This window comes from Ictidomys tridecemlineatus, chromosome 3, assembly GCF_052094955.1.
Source record: "Ictidomys tridecemlineatus isolate mIctTri1 chromosome 3, mIctTri1.hap1, whole genome shotgun sequence".
NCBI classification, from domain to species: domain Eukaryota; kingdom Metazoa; phylum Chordata; class Mammalia; order Rodentia; family Sciuridae; genus Ictidomys; species Ictidomys tridecemlineatus.
In genome coordinates this window covers 34378791-34399330 of record NC_135479.1, presented here as the reverse complement: position 1 = coordinate 34399330, position 20540 = coordinate 34378791, and the positions used below count along the sequence as shown (strand labels likewise).

Here is a 20540-nt window from a genome sequence, read left to right as displayed (position 1 = left end):
AGTATCTTAGATGTTCTCGAACTTATAATCTTTGGGAATGTAAACGGGAAATGAATTTGGGTAGGAAATTGGTGACCAAGCTCCCCACTCCTTCTTCCATATGGCATCTCAGTCAAAAGGTGGGTCTCTGTTTCCTTAATAGGCCCCACTTCCTCCAAGGACTCAGAGACTATCCATCACAGTCCCCAGGAAGCAGGTGGCCTGGCTGGAGCATTCCCCTGCTCTAAGCTGTCCAGCAGATGCAGGCAGCCTCACCTACAGGGCTCCTTGTTCTCTGGGTGGGTTTCTGGGCTTTTCCTTTCTCTTCTTTTCCAGACGCTTTTTTCCTTCTTGTTTGAACATTCTTCCTGGAGGAAAAGGAGAGCTCATTGTCAAATGTGGGGAGGAAGGCAAGAAGAGAGCCGTTAGTGAGGTTCTGGGGTACTGGCTTCCAGCTGATTCCTCATCCCTCGGGGGGGTGGGGGGGGGCGCCTTCCTCCGAGTTCCCAGATGCTCTTGTAAGCCTCTGCTGGAGCACTTAGCACACAGCGCTGGGTTCCCTTCTGTCAGGCTCAGACTCCTCCAGGGGCAGAGACTATGCTCCCCCCTCCTTTTTCCCCTGTGTCTCTAGTGCAGGGTCCATGCTAAGTACTCCATAAACGCTTAGATCAATGAATGAATAGAGATGGACCTCCTTCTTTGGACATTGGCAAAATTATAGCCCATAACTGGAATGTGAAGTAATCACAGAGAAAACTATAACAGAGATTTAGCTCCCAATTCTAGAATATTCTGTCTCTCTCTCTTCAACTCAGAGTTGACTCTGCATTTAAAAAAAAAAAAAAAAAAAAAAACTGAAATAGCACCCCCCCTCCCAAGGAAGACAACTCTGAATGAGCCAGGCTGGGAGTCCAACCCTGCCAGTGACTGGTAATTGGACCCTGGATAAATCAGGGTCTCCCTGAGCTCATTCACCTCGTTTATGAAATGAGGGTATACACTGCATGAGTCCTGAAGTTCCTCTGTGTTCAAAAGTCTGATGTCCAAAGAATTCCAAGAGTTTTGGAAGAAGGCTTGAGATGCTTGAGGAGAAATTAAAAAAAACATTTTAAATAATAATTTAGAGAGGTATAGCAAAGGAGGTGTTTTTGTCAGAGCTGCTAAAAATCCTTATCTTAAAACCCATGTCCATTACCCCTCCATTGCCTATGCTTTCTGGGTACCTCCTTCACACCCACGGCCAATTGAGTGACTGGTGGCTTCTGAGTGTTTGACTGTCTCCTGGATCCACAGCAGGAGCCTCAGCCTGCATCACAGTCACGTTTACTGAATGTTTGTAGAAACCATGGCAGCAGCTACCCACCACACAAACAGCACCTTGACCTCTTCATATCTGTGGGGGCTGACTCTCAGACTCCACCCTGTCCCACACAAACTCCAGGCAGCCTCTCTATGTCCGGCCCTGAACAATTATTAGGCCTCACAGGGGTTGAACGGTGACCCTCACCTCAGGGAGGAGGCACTGCCCAGAGGGTGATGCGCTGTCCAGGGCAGACCCGTGCTGGCCCTTCCCGAGGGTTTTCCACACCAATTCGTTCTTGGTCAGTGGCAGGCACATTTCACACTGCATTCCACCCCGTGGGGCTGTGTCTAATTGGACAAATTTGAACAGCAGGCAGCAGAGCCACTACAGCAGGGAGCATTGATATATGGCCCAAGCAAGGGACTCATAGTGACTGGGGTTCCTTTTCAAAGAATGATTGGCTGGATTCCAGGAGTAACAGGCCTGACAGTGACTCACATGAGAGAGATGGACCAGCTCCACAAAGCAGGGGCTCTTTTTTAAGGAGGTGTTTTTGAAAAGAGTGTCTCCATTTCTCCTGTGACAGGATAAACAGGATGGGTGGTTCCCCAGAGACCGTCATCTAGACTTGGTGTTGTTGAATCCTTCTCCCACCAAAAAGCTCACAATATCTGGATCCAGATTAAATCTGGCTAAGAAAAAAGAAAGTCATGCATTCCTAAACACCTACCATTGAATGTGTGTACTATAAATGTGCTCTGTGGGACACAATAGAGTTTGTGGAGTTTATGGTCTAGGGAGGGGGAAAGACAGTATTTAGATAATCTTACAAATTCAAAGGATAATAAATTGAGTGAAGTATTGTGAAGGAAAATTCTATGTGGACTGAGAACATCTGAAAGGGGTATTCAGGAAGTTCCTAAGGAGGTCACTGTAAACTAAGCTGTAACGGGTGAGTGAAGTCAGCAAAGGGGACAGGAGAGAGGCAGGTAAAAAGAAATGGCCATGAAGCCAAGCAAAGGCTTGTGTGGCTGGATCTCACTCTGAAGGGGGGAACAGCATGGACTGAGGCCATGGGGTCTGCTGCCCACCTGGCACTTAGTCTTCAATTATGAGCAGTGAGAAGCAGGTTCTCAGCAGAGGGTGACTGGGCACATTTGAATTTCTAAGAGACCACTCTGGTGACAGGGAAGCAGACAGGAGGTTGTTTCAGAGTCCAATGGAAGATAATGGAAGAGATTAGGCTGTTACCAATAGCAAATAGAAGTGGACAGATATGAGTGATATTAGGAGGTATTAGGAGGTAGATTCAGTAGACTTGGTGATGGAGTGGAGATGGCTGGGTGGATCTAAGGGTCCCCAGCACAGAAGGGATATTTGGGCTAGTTGTTTCCTGGGGAAGCATTGGGAGAGACAAATGGGAGATGATAAAAAGATGAATCCATATATCTCTCCCCTTAGGCAGCTCACAATCTATTTGTAAACACAATGGGGCTATGGAGTCACATTTACAAATTAATATATTAAATATAAATGTTCATGATTTTATTGAAATGTAATGAGACTGTGTTGCAAGTTTAGATAAATGACAGCCAAATATGTAGTACTTAGAGATGAGGGAGTAGAGAACTCTTGCCAAGATGGATTCAGTTCAAACAGGTTAGCAGTAGGTGTGACTTTATTTAAAGTTTGTAGTGCTTTTTAATGAGAGACTGTTGGTGGGAGTATAAATTGGTGCACAGCTTTTGGAAGGCAATTTGGCAGTAATCATTATATCTTAATAGTTCATTCTCTTTATTTCTTTTGTGTGTGGGTGTGTGGTGCTGGGGATGGAACCCAGGGCCTCGTGCATCCTAGGCCAGCACTCTACCACTGAGCTATATCCCCAGTCCAAATAGTTCATTCTTTCTGACCCAGCAATTAATCTTCTATGGATTCATCTTACAAATACAGGTAAAAGTATTAAGGTAGGTTAAAAATTCTGTTCCACAGGTTGAGCATCCTTAATCCAAAACTCTGAAGTTGACTTATGCTCAAATTTTAAATTTTTGGACTAGAGATGCTCAACTGGTAAAGTTTATGCAAATATTCCCAAATTCAAAAAACTTCAAAATCTGAAACACTTCAGGTTCCAAGCATTTCAGATAAAGAACACTCAGTCTGTAATGGCAAGGGAGGTGGGGAGAACCAGAGAGAAACAACCCAATTGTCAATCATTAGAGGAAAGGATAACAGTGAACTTTGGCACATACATATTATAGAATAACATGCAAATATTAAAAAGAACATTTGAGGATTTTTTTTAAACCGGAAATTGAATCTACTGATGCTTTACCACTGAACTACATCCCTAGTTCTTTTTATTTTTTTTTATTTGAGATAGCATCTTGCTAAGTTGGTAAAGCTGGTCTTAAACTTGCAATCTTTCTGCCTCAGCTTCCCAAATCCTTGTGATTATAGGTGTGCACCATGGCACCCAGCATTTAGGGATACCTTACAGTTTTAAAAAAGAGGTGAAAATCAATGTGTATAGTATGATGATCTAGAAAAAATTTAGGTACTAGTATAAGCATAAAACCTATTTGATGGTGAGTAAAATATTCTGATATTTATTGTCTTAGTCATTTCAGGCTGCTATAACAAGAATAAATTGATTGGGTGGCTTAAGCAACAGAAATTTATTTCTCATGATTCTGAGGGCTAGAAAGGCAAGATCAAGGTGCTAGAAGATCCGTAGTCTGGTGAGAACCTGCTTCCTGGTTTACAGGTAGCTGTGTTTTCTTGTTGTCATCACATGGCAGAGATCCCAGAACTAGAAGCAGGCTCTCCTTTGATACGGGCACTAATCCCATCATGAGGACTGCATCTTCATGACCAGATTACCTCCACAGGTCCTACCTCTGAATACCAAAATAATGGGAGTCCAGGTTTCAACATAACATTTCTAATAGGAAATTACACTTAAAAAAAAACATTGGTACTGGGGATTGAACCCAGGGGTGCTTAACAACTGAGCTATATTCCCATCCCTTTTTATTTTTTATTTTGAGACAGAGTCTTATTAAGTTGCCCAGGCTGGCCTCCAACTTGCCATCCTCCTGCTTCAGCCTCCCAACTCACTGGGATTATGGCATGCACATTGTGCCTGGCTGGAAATAACACTTTCAAGGAGAACAAAAGTGAAGGGGCAGGATATGGAGTGACTTCTGGGTGACACTGAGGAGAAAAGGCTCCTGACCCTTGCATCCTTTCCTCCTCCTCCACACTCATCATCAGTGTGACCGTGAGACTCAGCACACATGCCAGCTCCTCCAGGAAGCCATCCCTCATTTTTATATTTATAATATTTGTTTCATGAGCATTTATTAAGAATTCTCTTTTATCAGACACAGTTAGGCACTGGAAACAGAAATGTAGGAGACAGTCCCTGCACAAATATAGCTTATTGTGAGTGGGAGAAACTGGTAAATAAACAAATGATCACAGTACAGAATTAGCCTAGATGCCCTCAGGTCTCTTCCAAATTGAAAGTTCAATTCATTGAAAAGAGTCCATGGAATTTCTAGTTTCATTTCAGACTGGGGGAAGGGCTGTATGGGTAGTTTTATACTTTCTCAGTATTCACTCCTGAATTGGCCAGGGCCGGCCCTTGTAGGCCTTAATCCACTGGGCAGCAAACTCTTCTCCTCAGAGGAGGGTTTTAGGGAGGAAGCCATTGTGTGATCTGTGGCCAAGCTGATGATATTCACAGCACCTCACCTCGAGCCAAATAGAATCTGGGACCTCCACAGCCACCCACCATGGGTGTCCCACAGCCTGCCTGGTCATCCTTAGTACCAAATGCCACAGAGTACACAGGGGATACATAAAGTGCTCAGAGGACTGGGGCAGCACTGGCCTGGGAAGGAGGAGACCCAAGCTTAATCCCACATGATCACTCTGCTCATAGTCTAACCTTGGTAAATTACCTTCCCTCCTGGATCTCAGATTCCTATTTGCAATATCAGCAGATGGCACTGTATGTCTCTGCCAGTTTTGACATCCTATAGCCATGGTGAGAATTCTGCCATGTCTCACTTGGGTCAGGTGAAGCCCCCTCCCAAAGAGCCTCCCTCGGTGGAGAGTGTGCTCTGAGTCCCATCAGGGTGCCTAGCACAGCTCCGGGCACACAGCAGGTGTCTCACACCCAGCAGGTGTTAAACAAATACAAATCCTTGTTGAAAACCAGCAGGTGTTAAACAAATACAAATCCTTGTTGAAAACCTCCTGCAGGTGCTGGACATTGTAGAGCCAAGCAAAGCATGTTAAGGCCTTGGTCTGCCCTCTAGGAGCTTCCAATTCCTTAGAAAGGCAAGAGTAATCACAGGAAGCAGTAGCAATCCCAGCATCTCTAGCACAAAGGGCTGGGGACATGGAGATGGTGGGGGCTAGGAATAAAGACAGACTCATTAGTTGGGCATTTCCAGAAGTTTGTTCTGATCTTGAGTTTGCCTTTTGGTGAGTGTGTGGCAAGCCCTGTTACCTTTTACATCCAGGATCTCCCATTCTCTGAACCAGCTTCAGACAGGGTATGGACAGGGTATGGAATGTCCTTGTGGGTTGGAAAGCAGCCAGAGGCCCATCCCTTTATTCTAGAGTTCACTGGACCACTGGGACAGAGGAAAAGTCAGCTGGAGCAAGCCCAGACTAGCTTAAGTCAACTTTAATGTCAAGAAGAAGGCCCCAATAATTTAGCCCTTCCTGCATCCCACTCTCAGAGGTAAGGGAATTGAGCCCCTGGTGGGTTTGGGTGGTGTACTCTTTTTGGTTTGTACCAAACCAGCCTTTTCCATGTATCATCCTGTGCTGGTCTGTCTCTTGCATGTTTGGGCTAATCTTTTCCATATGTGTGTCTGGTTTGGCATGTGGGTCCTGACCTCCCATGAGCAGGGCGAGGCTCTTCAGACAAGCATGGAGTTGCCACCCAGCCCACCAGATTCTGGAACAGAGCTGCTGGCTGCTCTCTGAAGGGAAAAGCTGCCCCTTAGGCCTCCTGTCTCTGGAGAGGCACCCAGATGGGTTCTCTTCGGGCTCTGTAGGGCATGAGGGGAAGGCGTTCTTTGAACAGATACTGTGTGGTGACCCAGCAGAATAGTCTCATGAGGACAGTGGCCCTGAGGCGTGTTCAGCTCTCAGCTAAGCAGTCCTCTAGAACTTCCTGTTCTGACTGCCAACTTCCCTTCCCCTCCCTTCACCATCCTAGAAATCAGCTTCCTTCCCCCTGGGAGCCACTGCCTGCCATGTTGTGAGGGGCAGATAGTTTATCAGCATGTTTTATGGCTCCATATTGAAAGGAGGTGAACAATTTGACAGCAGAAAAGGAAATCTCAAGTAAAGAGAGAGAAAATTTTAAAAAATTCTTTCCAGGTTGCCAGGCATGGTAGTACTTGCCTGTAATCCCAGGTACCTGGGAGGCTAAGGCAAGAGGATCACAAATTTGAGGCAGACAACAAAGGTTCAGAGAAGTCACCTTGCAGGTAAGGGGAGCAGAGGCAGGATTGTGCTCTTTGGCGAATCCTGCCCTCCCCTGGCACTGCTGCGGCCCTTTCCCGTAGACCCAGGTGCTTCTCTAGGGGCTCTTGTTGTCTCCTGGAGCTACCTCAAGCCTATCTCTGGACCTTTGTGGCACATGGGTCAGCAGGAAAGCCTGTGAGAGGAACAAGAGCATTTATTGTACAGGGAGCCACTGACCCCCTCAGCCACAGCTGCTGTGGTTGAGGGTCTTGGAAAACTTCCACCTTCAGAGGGGTTTGTGCCCAGCAGCTGATCTCAGACTATAATCTTAAGAGGGTACCAGTTCTCATCGGGCAATAGCTGACCATGACCTCGAGCCAGGCCCAGGACGAAATGGAGACATCCTGTGACGCAGGCAGGCCCTGTCTCATCATCACCAATAGCTTCTTCCTCTCAGCCCGCACTCTGGCACCCTGCCCTGGCCCATCTTGTGCATACCTCAGGGTGCCTCCAGCCTTCGCTGCCTTCTCCAGCCCAGGGACCCCATTTGTTACTGCTTCACTAGCTTTATGGCTTTGCCACCTTCTTGAACCTTCCTAGTCCTTTGTTTCCCTGATTGGGAGGTGAGTCAGCAGACTTGCACACATCAGCTCATTCATTCATTTATATTTATTCAACATACAATTTGATGAGCCACCATTAGAGGCCCTAGAGATTCAGAAAGGTAACCAGACATAATCTCAGCTTTCCAGATGTTCACAGTCCAGCAAAGGAGACAGATGTGTAAACAGGATCATGATACAGTAGGAACATCACCAAAGAACTCCCAGCTCATGTCAACGCTATTTCCCTTGCAAGCTGTCGAGAGCAGGAGGATGTAGGGATCAATTTTTCATTCCTTAGGAGTCACAGAAAAGCACGTAGGAGACAAGGGTAAGCTGGATGACCTTGGACAAGTTACATAACTTCTCTGAGCCTCTTTCCTTATCTATAAAATGGGATGATTAAAACCTCTGTTACAGAGTTATATTGTAAGGATGATAAAGACTTAAGTCATTGAGCTAATGTCTTAATGTGTCACAAGAGGGCAAAGGAATCACAAAAGGTACTGAATTTTTTTTTTTTGAAAAATTAAGTATCCCAGGTGCTGCTCATTATGACAGCAACTAGTATTTATTAGTGCCCAGTAGATGCCTGGTCTCTCTCTGGGCCTGGCCCAGTGCCTGAGGTTGGGCCACCTACTGCAAACTGGGCTTCCTGAGCAGAAGCTGGTCTCTGGGTTCTGAGAACCTGAACCTGCATCCAGCACAGGACCTCAGTCACCAACAGGAGAGCTCTGTGGCCAGCCACTGATGCTATGCTGGGGTACCTAGAGCCGCCAGAGAGCCCCTCCTCATAGCCTGGCACCCCTGCTTTTGACCTCTGCATCATTTTCAGCCCATGCCTTTTTTTCACCAGGGTGACATAGGCCAGTTTCCCTCTCGGGAGCCCCATTTGATTCAAGACTGCTTCTAGTAGTGCCCTAAAGGCCTTGTGTGTGCTCTGCAGATTCAAAATAGCAATTTCTTCCAGGGGTGGGGAGGGGGACACCCCCACTCAGGTCCAACATGCTGTGTCCTACTCTTTAGGGCGAATTTACATGTGTCTTTAGCCAAGACACCTAATTTCTCCAGACCATCTCTTTCCCTCTCATCTAAAACTGCTGTTTTTGGACTACTGGTCTGACTTAAGGGTCCAGACCCTTTTTCCCAGTTGCAAGACTCTCAGCAGTGACCCCATAATACCCCTTGGCCATTTGCTCCTTCAGGGCTGCCCCAGACTCAGAAGCCATGAGTGTCGGTCCCTGTGTGTCTGGTTTTGCTGGAGAGCATCCAGTCCCCAGGGCTGCACCTTCTCGATGCTGACTGACCTCTCTGAGAAATGCCTTTCCGGCCTGGATAATTAATTGCCTTTCAAAGGGACTGAAAGCAAGGGAGAAAAAGCAAATTTGGATCGTATTTTCTTCTTGGAAATAAACTCTAGTCTGGCCAGGAAAGCAAATCACTGGAGTCTGGACTAGAGGGTGGGCACCTGTGAGGACCACATTAGCCTGACAGCTGTGGCTGCCCAGATTGACAGCTATCTCCAGGCCGCACCCCAGGGCCGCCAGACTCCTCACCTCAGGCAGCCTCTCTGCCCGCCCTCTCTGTGCCGCTCAGACACAATGGGGCTTGTTGGTTTTCCCTTTGTGCCTGAAGCTCCAGGGGCCTTGCCCCAGTGGTGCTGCTCTGGACCAAGACCTTGCTAAACTTCAGCTCCCTGGTTTGCAAAGCAAACTTCAGGCTTTTACTATTTACCTTGGCAAGTCCAGGACCGGATTGATGATCTGTAAAGTGGATTTGTTATTTGGCTGTTTGCTTTGGCAGCTCTTGAAAGTGCTTTGCTGATTACAGTCCCAGATGTCATTGCATACATTACCCTGCTCTATAACGGGGCTTTGAACGCTTTAATTTGAACTACAAATACTATTAAGCTTTTTGCGCCTCTTCTGCCTTTAGTTCCTGGATATTAAATATCAGAACAGACAGCCTGCCTGCTCTTCGGCTGCTTTCTTATCGTCTTTGTCATCCTCCTCCCATGCAGACCTTTAGGATTTCCTCCTGTTCTCTATGGATGTTTCTAGAAACCTTACCTTCTTATGTCCATTCCCAGCCAGCAGCAACCTTACAGTTTTTACCTGACAGGTGACCTGCCTCTGCAGCATGAAGCTGCGGTGTGTTCATTCCAAGCCTGCCTTCCCCACCGTCACAGTCCCTCCAACTTTGTACTGGTGCTCAGTTTCATTCATCCAGGAGGGTTTTCTATATTTGTTTGTTTTAATATCACTGGCAACATTGTTTCTGGTAAGCCAGATTTGATGACATGAATATGTCAGGTCATTCTGCCCAGAGAGGACAAGGGTCTTGCCCAAAAAAAGGCATTGGCAGAACCAAACATAACTTTATACTTGCCAAGCTCCAAGCCTGGCACTGCTGCCAAGACTCCCCTTCATATACATGATTTAAAATCCTTCAGCAGGGCATAGTGGCACATGCCAGAGACTTGGTAGGCTGAGGCAAGAGGATCGAAAGTTCAAAGCCAGCCTCAGTATCTTATCGAGGCCCTCAGCAACTTAGTGAGAGCCTGTCTCAAAATGTTTAAAGGACTCGGGGTAGCTCTGTGATGAAGTACCCTGGGTCCGATCTCCAGTACCAAAAAAGAATTTTATTTATTTATTAATTGATTACTTAATTATTGTTCAAATCCCTCATCTGCATGGGATAGTGAAGCCCATCATGGCCTTATCTTTAAATGAAGGGTTACTGGTGGAGAGTGCTGGTGTCCTAGCTAATGGTGGGATAGATGACTCAGTGTTCTCCAAGGTAATTGCTTCTTCCTGTTGTAAATAAACCATTAGCTGGGGTCCTCGCCTCAGGAAGCAATTTAAGGCCCAGGGGAAGTAGCAGAGAAGTCAGCTTGCAGCCTGCTGGAAGGGAGGCTCGGCTTTGCCCGCAGCCCTAGGTCTTCCCTCTGTAGCAACAAAGTGCTCCCAGTCATCTATTACCAAGCTCCAGACAGGTCTCTCTTGGCCTTTGATTTGCCAAACTTCACATGAACTGCCTCGTTTGGTTCCTCTCCAGAGAAAATCGCTTCGTAGTGCACCTAAATAGAATATTGGTAGAATTATTTTTGTTGTCAATGTTGCTCTTTCCTTTTTCTTTTTGCTCTCACTCCTTAAAGGTCCGTTTTTATTCATTCTTTTTCCTCCATCCTTAAAATGTCCACAAGGTTCTTAGCGGAAACCTTATAGTTTTACACGGGACTTTAGAGACAAAAACCAAAATTCTCTCTGGGATCAACAGTTTGTGGTATGCCTGGGAATATTTCCATGAATCCTTACACCAACCCAGGAAGGAAGATAGTCCTAGCGCCATCTTACAATGAGGACATTAAGGCTCAGTGAGGTGGAGCACCTTGCCCAGCCCTTTGGTAGAACTAAGACCTGAGTGGACAAATCTGTGTGACTCCAAAACTGTGCTGTGTGCAGACTCACACCGCTGGCCCGGTGTCGTGGCACACTCCTGTCACCTCAACTTTTAGGGAGGCTGAGGCAGGACAATCACACGTTCAAAGCTAGCCTCAACAACTTAGTGAGAGCCTGTCTCAAAATATGAAATGAAAAAAAGGAAATGTAGCTTAGTGGTACCGCACCACCAGGTTCCATCTCCAATAACAACGGCAAAAAAGCAGACACCCCTGCCACCTGCATCCAGTCCCTCCTTCTCTCGTCAGATCTGAGCCCTGAGCCCCAATTGCAGTGCCCCTCCCCGCCCCATCCCATATGTCATGTAAGCACCTCAAAGGCAGGTCAACTGTCACCCTTAATGTTGCAGCCCACCGACTAGTGCTGGCCCCAGCTTTTCAGGTGTCCAATAAATGCTTGTTGGATGAATAATATAAAGGCACTCAAGTGGTTCTGATTTTAAATGGCCGTGTTTTCCCTGTGGCCAATTTTTGTATCAGGGACAGGAAGGGGGCGGGGCGTGGGGGGCATGAGCACTTTAAAATATTTCAGTTGAAGAAGTTAATTCACTTTGTAAGTTTACTTTAGGAATAGAGATTATTGCAGTATTTTGGCCACTATTCTCAAATTCTTCTAAACCTTTACTATAATAAGCAAATTGAGCAGATTAAGGACATACTTAACTGCCAAATAGTGTTCTGAACTGTGTAAAGTTACCCAGGGTGGCTTTTTTATTTTTTTCTTATATAAAAGATTGTGTGGGTTCTGTGAACTTCTCTGCTTTTTTTAGCTCTTCCTGTTTTATTGTGTTTGAAGTATCTTTGTGGTGACCTGTTGGGATTGGATTCTTCCATATGGAAGTGTTTCTTTAACTTTTTAATCATTTCTTTTGGGAAGTGGAGGGTTGGGGTAGCAGATGTTTTTCTGGCGCTGTTTGCTGAGTGGAGGTAGGGGCTTTGGGAGCTGTTGTGAGTCAGGCTAAACCCAGCCTGGAAGGAGAAGGCCCTTCCTTCCCGGGAGTAGGAGGCCGCCATCACTGTTGGCTGCACCAGGCTGTGTGGGAGCAGTTACTCCTGATGTCCTCTCCCTGACTAATGCCTTTAACATTTCTCAGGAAGAGTACATTTTCCCCTGTGACACTGAGGAGTTATTTTTTTTTCCAGTGTCCTTATCAGTCTTCAAAATAGGAAGCCTGTCTCGTGCCCTCACCCCCCACCAAAAAAAAAAAAGTAAAAATAGCAAATAAAACAAATTCTTGTTTCTCTCCTTGATGGCAGTCACGTCCCTCTTCATACCTCATTTCGCAGTAAGCCAAAGCTCATCATTTGGTTTAAAAAGGAAAAAAAAAAAAAAGTTGCAGAAACCCATCTGATTCTCTCATTTTCTCATGTTCCTCTGGACTCTTACTCAATTGGTGATGTGTGACTTCCCAGGAAGGTTGTTCTGTGGAAGCTGCAGAAGGTGAATCATGGAACAGAGCTCTCAGCCTGAAATACCAGCCCTGACAGTCAGTAGCAGTTGCTCCTTGCCCTTGGTCTGTTTTACTACCTCACCCTGGTTTCCATCCCTCCTCCATCCCCAGGGAAAAACCAATGGAGGAAGGATTTTGGCTCAGTGAGTGAGAACCCCAGGCACAGGCTAACTTTAGATGCAGGGAATAAGGATATGTTGAGACAGAGGGGCCTAAAGGAGCTCAAACTAGGACTCCGTTGGCATTCTGATCCTTTCTTGACCAGACCAACACTTGGCCCATAAACTTTACAATCTCAACATGTAAAGATGGAGGTCCATGGCCATCATACCATCAAGATCATACCATCTTGTCTGATCTTGGAAGCTAAGCAGGGTCAGTCCTAGTTAGTACTTTGGGAGGGTGTTGTAGGCGTAGGTAGGTAGGTGATAGAGAGCTAGATAGATAAACAGACAGATAAGGAGAAGAGTAACACACAATACGAGTCTGAGGAACAGTAACCAGAAGTAGAGGAGGAAAACCAGGTAGGAAAGCGTCCTGAAAGAGGTAAAAAGAGGAATCAACTTATCAGAGACACATGTGCCCTGCTGACAGATCAGGCCAGCAGGTCATATGTGAGAAACTGCAGAAGGATTTAATAATGCAGATGTCATCAACTTTGGAACATCAGTTTCAGGAGAGAGGTAAGAGCAAAACCTGATTGAATTTAAAGAGAGAAAAGAAGGAAAGAAATTGCAGACAGTAAGTTGGGATGACTCTTTCAAGGAGTTTTGATTAAGAGAAGAGGATAGGGCTGGGGATGTGACTCAAGCGGTAGCACGCTCGCCTGGCATGCATGCGGCCCGAGTTCGATCCTCAGCGCCACATACCAACAAAGATGTTGTGTCCGCCAAAAACTAAAAAAAAAAAAAAAAAGAGAGAGAAGAGGATAGATGGGGCAGGAGCTGGAGGAGGAGGAAATGGGACCAAGAGGGTCTTTCTTCCTCCCTCCCTCCCTCCCTTCCTTCCTTCCAGAAAATACTAGCATGCTGACGGCCAGAAAGGGCAGGGCCTAGTGTATAGATGGAGGGATTGGCCTTGATGGAGTGGAGGGAGATGCAGCTCAGGGGACTTAGATCCCCTTCTGATTCTTCCTTTTCTCTGTGAAGTGGTCATCTAAGCTCTCGGGTGAAAGTGAGCATGGTGGAGAAGGTATTGGAAGTTTGAGGAAAGAGGAGAGATGATGAAGTAATCATCTAGGAGAGAGGACAGTGGACTAAGGGAATATACTTTGTGGGCAGCTTTAAAGGTCATTTGATGTTAGTGATCACTGTCCATTTAAGGTAAAACGGTCAGGATGGTGCATTCTGTCAGTTATGAGTGGCTGCGTGGGGACAAGAGGAGGTGAGCTGGCTCTGTGGGTGTGGTTTGCCAGCAAGTCTAGCCTAGGAAAGGGAGGAGGCAGAAGCTGAGTGTTCATACGAGGTACCGGTTATGACAACTCTATGTGATAGGAAGAGGGGACACCAGGGAAGAAGGGACAGTGAAAAGCAGGCAGGATCACTGGATCGTAGCCTCTAGCGAGGCTGGAGGGTGCCGGAGGCAGAAAACAAGAAAGGCAAGAGGTGGTGGTCAGTGTGGGACGTTTGGAGTTGGGGCTGGCGGTGTCTGCAGTGACGGCTGATTATGTTAAAGGAACAGCCAGAGCAGTGAGCGAGAGGTAGGAGACAAGAGCACTAGAAATGAAGAAGTTCCAGAACTGGGAGGCCAGGCTGGTGGAAGGATCATCTGTGGAACTTACCATAGGATTAGTGTTGTGACACTGTTAGAGTGGCACTGAACCAGGGCCTGAAACCTTTAAGGAATACAGGGTGTGGGGGCCGGCCCAGGACCTGGACTGTAACAAGGAGGGGCAGTGTGTGTGTGAGATCTTATGAGCCGAAGGAAGATACCAGTTGGGGTTTTATGGAATAAAGAAGAGAAGCCTGCCTCTGTGATAGGCACAAGGCCTGAGGGGTGAGGAAGAAAAACGAGGCCCCAGGGGAGAAGATGGTTGGGCAGAGAGTCCCCAGAGGAGAACCTCATGTTTCACGAAGTACATCACTCAGGATTCATAGAGAAAGGATGGGGCTTTCTCTATTAACACTCTCTGTTTTATCTGATTCTTTCAACAACCCTTCAAATGGGAAGAGCAGATATCACTGTCCCCAGTGCCCATCCGAGGACACCAAAGCTTGCAGAGGTGAAATATTCATGCAGTGACACTCAGCAGGTTGGTGATGGAATCAGGTCTTCCGACTCCAGGTCTAGCACTTTCCCTACAGCACTGTGCTGCCTTCCTTAAGGGGCCAGAAGTCCTTCCGTAGAACTCATGAAAGCACATGGACTCAAAGTCACAATTAAAAAACATACTTGGTCCAAAGTCTCAACTCATACCATGATTCCTCCACGGAGTGAGATTCAGCCTCCAGGGTCGGGTTCAGAGAAGTGGCGCTCGTTTGACCTATTCCCTGCCCTCTCAGATTTGCCTCCATATTAATGGTCATTCTTTGTGATTCCCCAAATACCATAAACTTAGCAGCTAGTAATAGGACATAAATGGACAGTCCCTTTCAGCAATGATTTAGATGACAAATCAAAATGGAAATAATGTGGCATTTTAGTTTTAAAGAATTTAAATATCTAAGAATATCCTTGGGCCACAGATTTCTAGCAGCAGTTGACATAAAAGTGATTACCAGAGGTTGACAGGCAGTTGGCCATGATGGAAATCATGAGCTTAAAGTGAAGGTTCAAAGCTTGGTTCTTTTCTTTTTTTTTTTTTTTTTTTCTGATACCAGGAATTGAACAAACCCAGGGGTGCTTAACCACTGAGCCACATGCCAAGCCTTTTTTATTTTAATTTGAGACCAAGTCTTGCTAAGTTGCTTAGGGCCTTGCTAAATTGATGAGACTGGCCTTGAACTTGTTTGTAATCCTCCTGCCTTAGCCTCCCAAGTCATGAGGATTATAGGAGTGCACCGCCACTGTCAAGGTTTGGTTCTTAAGACTATTGTTTCCTATTTGACCTTGGGCATAGCCAGTGGGGCAGTATGGTAAGCTGGGACTCTCCCACCTGCCAGTTACCTCATCCCTCTTTCCTCACTGGGCCAGCTACTGTCTAGGTAGAGAGAACCCAAGCATGAAGAAGGCCTCGGTTTTTCATTCCCTCAAAATGCATGTGTTAGTCACAGTAGGACAGTACTGGGCCTGCAGAGGTGAACACCACCCTGCAGAAAGAGATGCACTAGATGCAGAGATTTTCTTTCTTCCCTTCTTTCTTATGCTGGAAATTGAACCCATGGCCTCACACATGCTAGGCAAACAACACTCTACCACTGGGACACATTCCCCACCTGAGAGTTTTCTTTTGAAAATACATCTGAGGGGCTGGGGTTGTGGCTCAGTGGTAGAGCGCTTGCCTAGCACGTGTGAGGCACAGAATTCGATTCTTAGCACCACATATAAACAAACAAAGATCCATTGACAACTAAAAAAAATATTTAAAAAAATACATCTGAGGGGCTGGGGCTCAGCGGTAAAGCTGCTTGCTTAGCACATGTGAGGCTCTGGGTTCAATCTTCAGCACCACATAAAAATAATAAATAAATCAAATAAAGATATAAAAGAAAGAAGCTATTTTAAAAAAATACATCTGAGTCACTTGGTCAGCTTTTACAGATGTAGACACCCGGGCCCCAGTCTTAGGCCCTGTAAACTCTGATTATGGTCTGTGTAAGCCTTGCACCTCCATATGGTTTGAAAAGCTCACTAGTAGATGTGTAGCACCCATTGAAATGTACTAATTGAGCAAATGGATGCAGGAGTTTGTGCCAAAAATACTGGATGGCAAGATAACTAACCTCCCACTGCCGTTCCCCTACAGGGTCGGAGTGTGATCAGATGTCTCCCCTGACAGATTCCCTTCTCAATATTATCCTCCAGGAACTTGTGATTATCCTCTGTCTAAGTCAAAAGCAGCTTAATTCGTCTAAAAACAGTGCCAGTTGGGCATTTTGCCTAGAAAGAGAAAAGTAAATCCGTGTCAGTGTTCTGTGCTCAATTGGGCCTCCATGGGGGCCCCCTCTCTGTGTGGACTTCCCCCACCCCCAGCCTTTTCTCCTTCCACAGAGGCAGGGCTGTGTATAGTGTCTGGTTGGTAAAGTCAGGTCAATCCAGCAGAATGGGGCATGGCTAGATGCAGGCGTGTGTATGTTTGGTCAGAAGAAAGTCCTGGGTGTCAGAAGGTCCTGGGTAGGCTAAGACAGGCAAGAGTCAGTGATAAAGTCAGATAGTAGGTTGACAAGGGCCAGGAGCCTAGGGAGCAGGCAGGCCAGCACATAACCTCAATCCATGAGAGCCCTGCACTAAGCCAAAGACAGGCCTCACTGATACCCATAAGGAGCTGGAGCCAAGCGCAGTGATGCACACCTGTATTCTCAGCAGCTCGGGAGGCTGAGGCAGGAGGATCTCAAGTTCAAAGCCAGCCTCAGTAACAGCGAGGCACTAAGCAACTTAGTGAGACCCTGTCTCTAAATAAAATACAAAATTGGGCTGGGGATATGGCTCAGCGGCTGAGTTCAATTTTTTGTTACCACCCCCCCCAAAAAAAGGAACTGGAACATATAAACCATCTTTGCTAATGAATTCACCTACCTAAATCCTCCTCTGGCATCAAATCCCCTTGGTCTTAAGGGCTAGCCTCCTACCAGTTGCTTCTCCTTTGTCAGAGACATGAGCCTCTTCACCTAATAGCCTGTGTTGAGGGCTGCAGCCATCAGAGTATGAAATCAGCTGCAGGTGACTCTGAGTCTTCTTGTCAAGATGAAGTACCAGGACTGGGGATGTAGCTCAGGGGTAGAGCACTTGCCTCTCATGCACAAGGTCCTGGGTTTGATCCCTAGCACCACACACACACACCAAAAAAAAAAAAAAAAAAGTAGGCAGAATTTCTCTTAGGCCCAGCTGCACCTTCACCAGGACTTTCTTCCCTCTGTGCACTGACATTAGTGTTCTGTTGACATCTGACATCCTTGATTCTCTGAGAGAAATGTTTAGGCATTAAAGAAGGTAGGGCCTAAATTTTGAGGATACCATACAGAACTCAGTAGATGGTATTGTCTGCCCTCATGGGGCTTATGTTCTGCAAGAAGAAACACAAACCAGCAACACAAAGCAGGGTGTCAGACTCTGAGAGGGTGGGTTCAGGAGCATCTGACCTAGTCTATGGGAGAGTCAGGAAAGGCTGAAAGAGAATTTCTTCTAGGATCAAAGGATAAGCAAGGCAAAGCCCTCAAGGACCAGAGGTGAAAGGAAGCACAACATTTTAGTGAAACTGAAGGAGATTTGTCTGTGGCTTGCCAAAAGGGCGGGATGGCAGAGAGATGAGCCTGGAGAAGTGAGCAGGGCCCAGGCCATCAGGAACTTGACAACCATGGTAAAGAACTGAGATGTCACTCCAGCCTCTTATTTGCTGCTGTGGACAGGCATTTTCTAACCATGGGATGACTCTGAAACACACACACACACACGCACGCACGCACGCACGCACGCACGCACGCAGGGACACACGCACACACACGCACACACACGCACACCCCTCACAGGGATGAGAGCTATTCTGCCTCTTCTCATTTGGAGGAGGCACAGGGTAATCTGGATTATAAATTTCCTTCCGCCCAGGGTGGGGCTTGCCTGCTGTACTCCTCTCCTCCCATTTTAGGATACCACTGAGCCTCACACAGCAACAGCTCTCTGATGCAGAGTAGAAGTGACAAGGGCAACATCAAAAACTCTGCAGAATGTATTCAGTGGGAAGTGAAAGACGGGAAGAGCTGCTCTCTCTCCCGGCCACCCCCACCCCTGCTCTCCCATCAGAGGAGACTCCTCTCCAGCTATGCCTGACTGGCTGCTGGGCGATTCTTCAGGGGCTGTGTTTTGTGCTTGTCACTCTTATACTGGGTCACTTTTAAGATGCATGGACTTCTGAATCTTTAAAAGAAGAACTAGAAAAGAAATCCCAAAGGCAGTTAGTTGGCAGGTCATCTGCCAAGAATGAGGAGAGAGCAGTGACAGGTTTGGGGAGCTTGAGAAGAGGGGGAAATGCAGGAGGGAACTGACCAGGAACAAATGGAAAGACTAAATAAAGGGTGAAGAGCAGGAAGGGTCTGGCTGATGAATTTGTCATGGTGCCAGTTGACACAGTATGTGGTTTTCTCCAGCACAGTACAGCAGCCCAGGAGGAAGAGCTGAGGAATTAGATGATTGAATGGAACTTGCTGTCTGGGCCTGGCAAAGCCAGAGTGGCAGATAGACCAGGAGGGACTGGGGGGATGCTTGGTAAGGGTGCTATCAGACCTGTGACTCCTGAGCACTGGATGACCGTGATAAGTTTCTCCAGGAGGAAGCCAGTAGATTGGGAGACTTGGGAGGGCGCCAGGGGCTGCCAGCCTCAATGAGGTCAAACAGCATTATCATTAATAAGGAAGTGAACGAGAGAAGCAGAAAGGGAATTTCTTGGTGAGGATGTGCCAGTTGTACCATGTCAAAAAGGAAGTGGGTTGCCAGAGGGAAAGTCAAAGTCATTTGTGTGTGGAGGGCAATGCATTTCAAGGCCAGTGGTATAGATGTGGTCATGCACCTGAGTGTCACACTCTCCTGGCTTCTTGCAGGGGTGGTTGAGAAGGCAACACCGGCGTGTCACAAGCCTATATGCACCATATCAAAGTAGCAGGTATGCAGGCACCATGGGGAGGTGACCACAGGGCCTCCACAAAGACAGCACAGAGGAACTGGTGCTTGAGATGAGTCTTGAATCTGCAGGAGTCAGCTTATCAGGTCCCTTGGCACCACTTCTCACGCTGAAATGCACCAGATCATTGTCTTCTCCCTCCAGGTCTTGTTTTGCCCTTCAGGACCACAAAAATTAATCTGTTCCCTTTTCCACAAATTACTCTTCAAATATTTGAATACTAGTATCACAGCTGTCTTGTTCTTTTCTCCAGATTAAACAACCTTGATTTCTTCCTTCCCTTCTTCCCACTAGGTGCCAGGAACTGAGCTGTGCTACACACTAGGGCCACAGAGATTTAAAAAAAAAAAAAAAAAAAAAAAGAATAGTGCCCTCAGGCCCTCTAGGAACTCAGTCTCATAGGAAGGATAGACCAGAAAATATTTTCTTGCTCTTGTTACTGGTCTGTCTCCTTTATCCAAATCCCCAGCAACCAGCATGGTGGCTGTTGAGATTGATTAAACTAAGGAAAGAGCTTACCTCAGAAGGTGAGATGAGGTGTTGTGTTCCAACAGCCCGTTGGAAGACCAGGGTCAGACTCAGAAGTGGTTGACTTCTCCAGCTGATCACATCCTCAAGGATGAAGAAAACTTGGCCAGGGAGAAACATTCCAGATGCAGAGGCAGGGTGCTAAGGTACAGGATGGGCAGAGTCTGAAGAGCTAGTAGGGGCCAGGTGGAAGACAGTTGTGGTAGAAAGATTTGGCTTCATCCTGAGGACTGATGGGTAACATGCCCAGATTTGCATTGTAGAAAAGGTCATTCCAGAAACACTAAGAAGAGTGAATTGAAAGGAGGCCATGTTAGGTGGCAGGAAGGCCAGTTTAAAGATTGTTGGTATGATCCCAGTGAGAACTGGTAAGAGTCTAAGCCCAGTGGTTATGGAAAGTAGGAGTCAGACTCAAAAGGGCTTGGGAAGTAAAACACACAGCACATACTAATTCATATGTGGAGGTAAGGAAAGGGAGTCTAGGAGAGAACTGGAATAGAGATGTGATCTTAGATGTCAGTCGTATGTAGATGGTATTTGATGAGCTCACCTAGGAAAAGTATGCCGAGAAAAAGGAGGGCTAAGGGCGGGTCCCTTGGAAGCACCAAAATTTGAGTTACAGACAGAGTGAAGTGAAGCCTTGGGAGAGATTTGGAGCAATCAGAGAGAAAAAAAGAAACATTAGAAGAAACTTAAAAAAAAAAAAAAAAAGATGGAGTAGTCAGCACTTTCCCAATGAAGTCAACTTTCCTTTATAATATCAGGTTGCCCACAGGGACCCCCTCGTGATACCTAAGCTGCCATGATCATGAGAGGACAACCACGTGCTTTTCCAACGTTAGGCAGAGATTCTTAAAACTGGATTGAGGACCTGCTACTCTCCAGCAATGGTTCTTAAAATCCCTGGGTAAGAATCTGAGCCTATCGAACACCACCTGGGACTACCTAGGGGAGG

At 46.6% G+C, this 20540-nt stretch overlaps 1 protein-coding gene and 1 long non-coding RNA gene across 9 annotated transcripts in view; one reads left to right on the top strand and one right to left on the bottom strand.

Moving 5' to 3' along the window:
• The window catches only part of Bcas3 (BCAS3 microtubule associated cell migration factor), a 573169-nt gene that overhangs the window by 511595 nt on the left and 41034 nt on the right, over positions 1-20540 (top strand). The gene's annotated exons all lie outside the window — the stretch shown is intronic.
• LOC110597791 (uncharacterized) overlaps positions 8631-20540 on the bottom strand; it is a 57196-nt gene continuing 45286 nt past the window's right edge. The window contains exons 5-6 of the long non-coding RNA XR_013436172.1: positions 19577-20224; positions 8631-10456 (exon numbers count right to left, since the gene is read on the bottom strand). This is a non-coding gene — a long non-coding RNA (uncharacterized LOC110597791). The remainder of the gene's footprint in view (positions 10457-19576; positions 20225-20540) is intronic.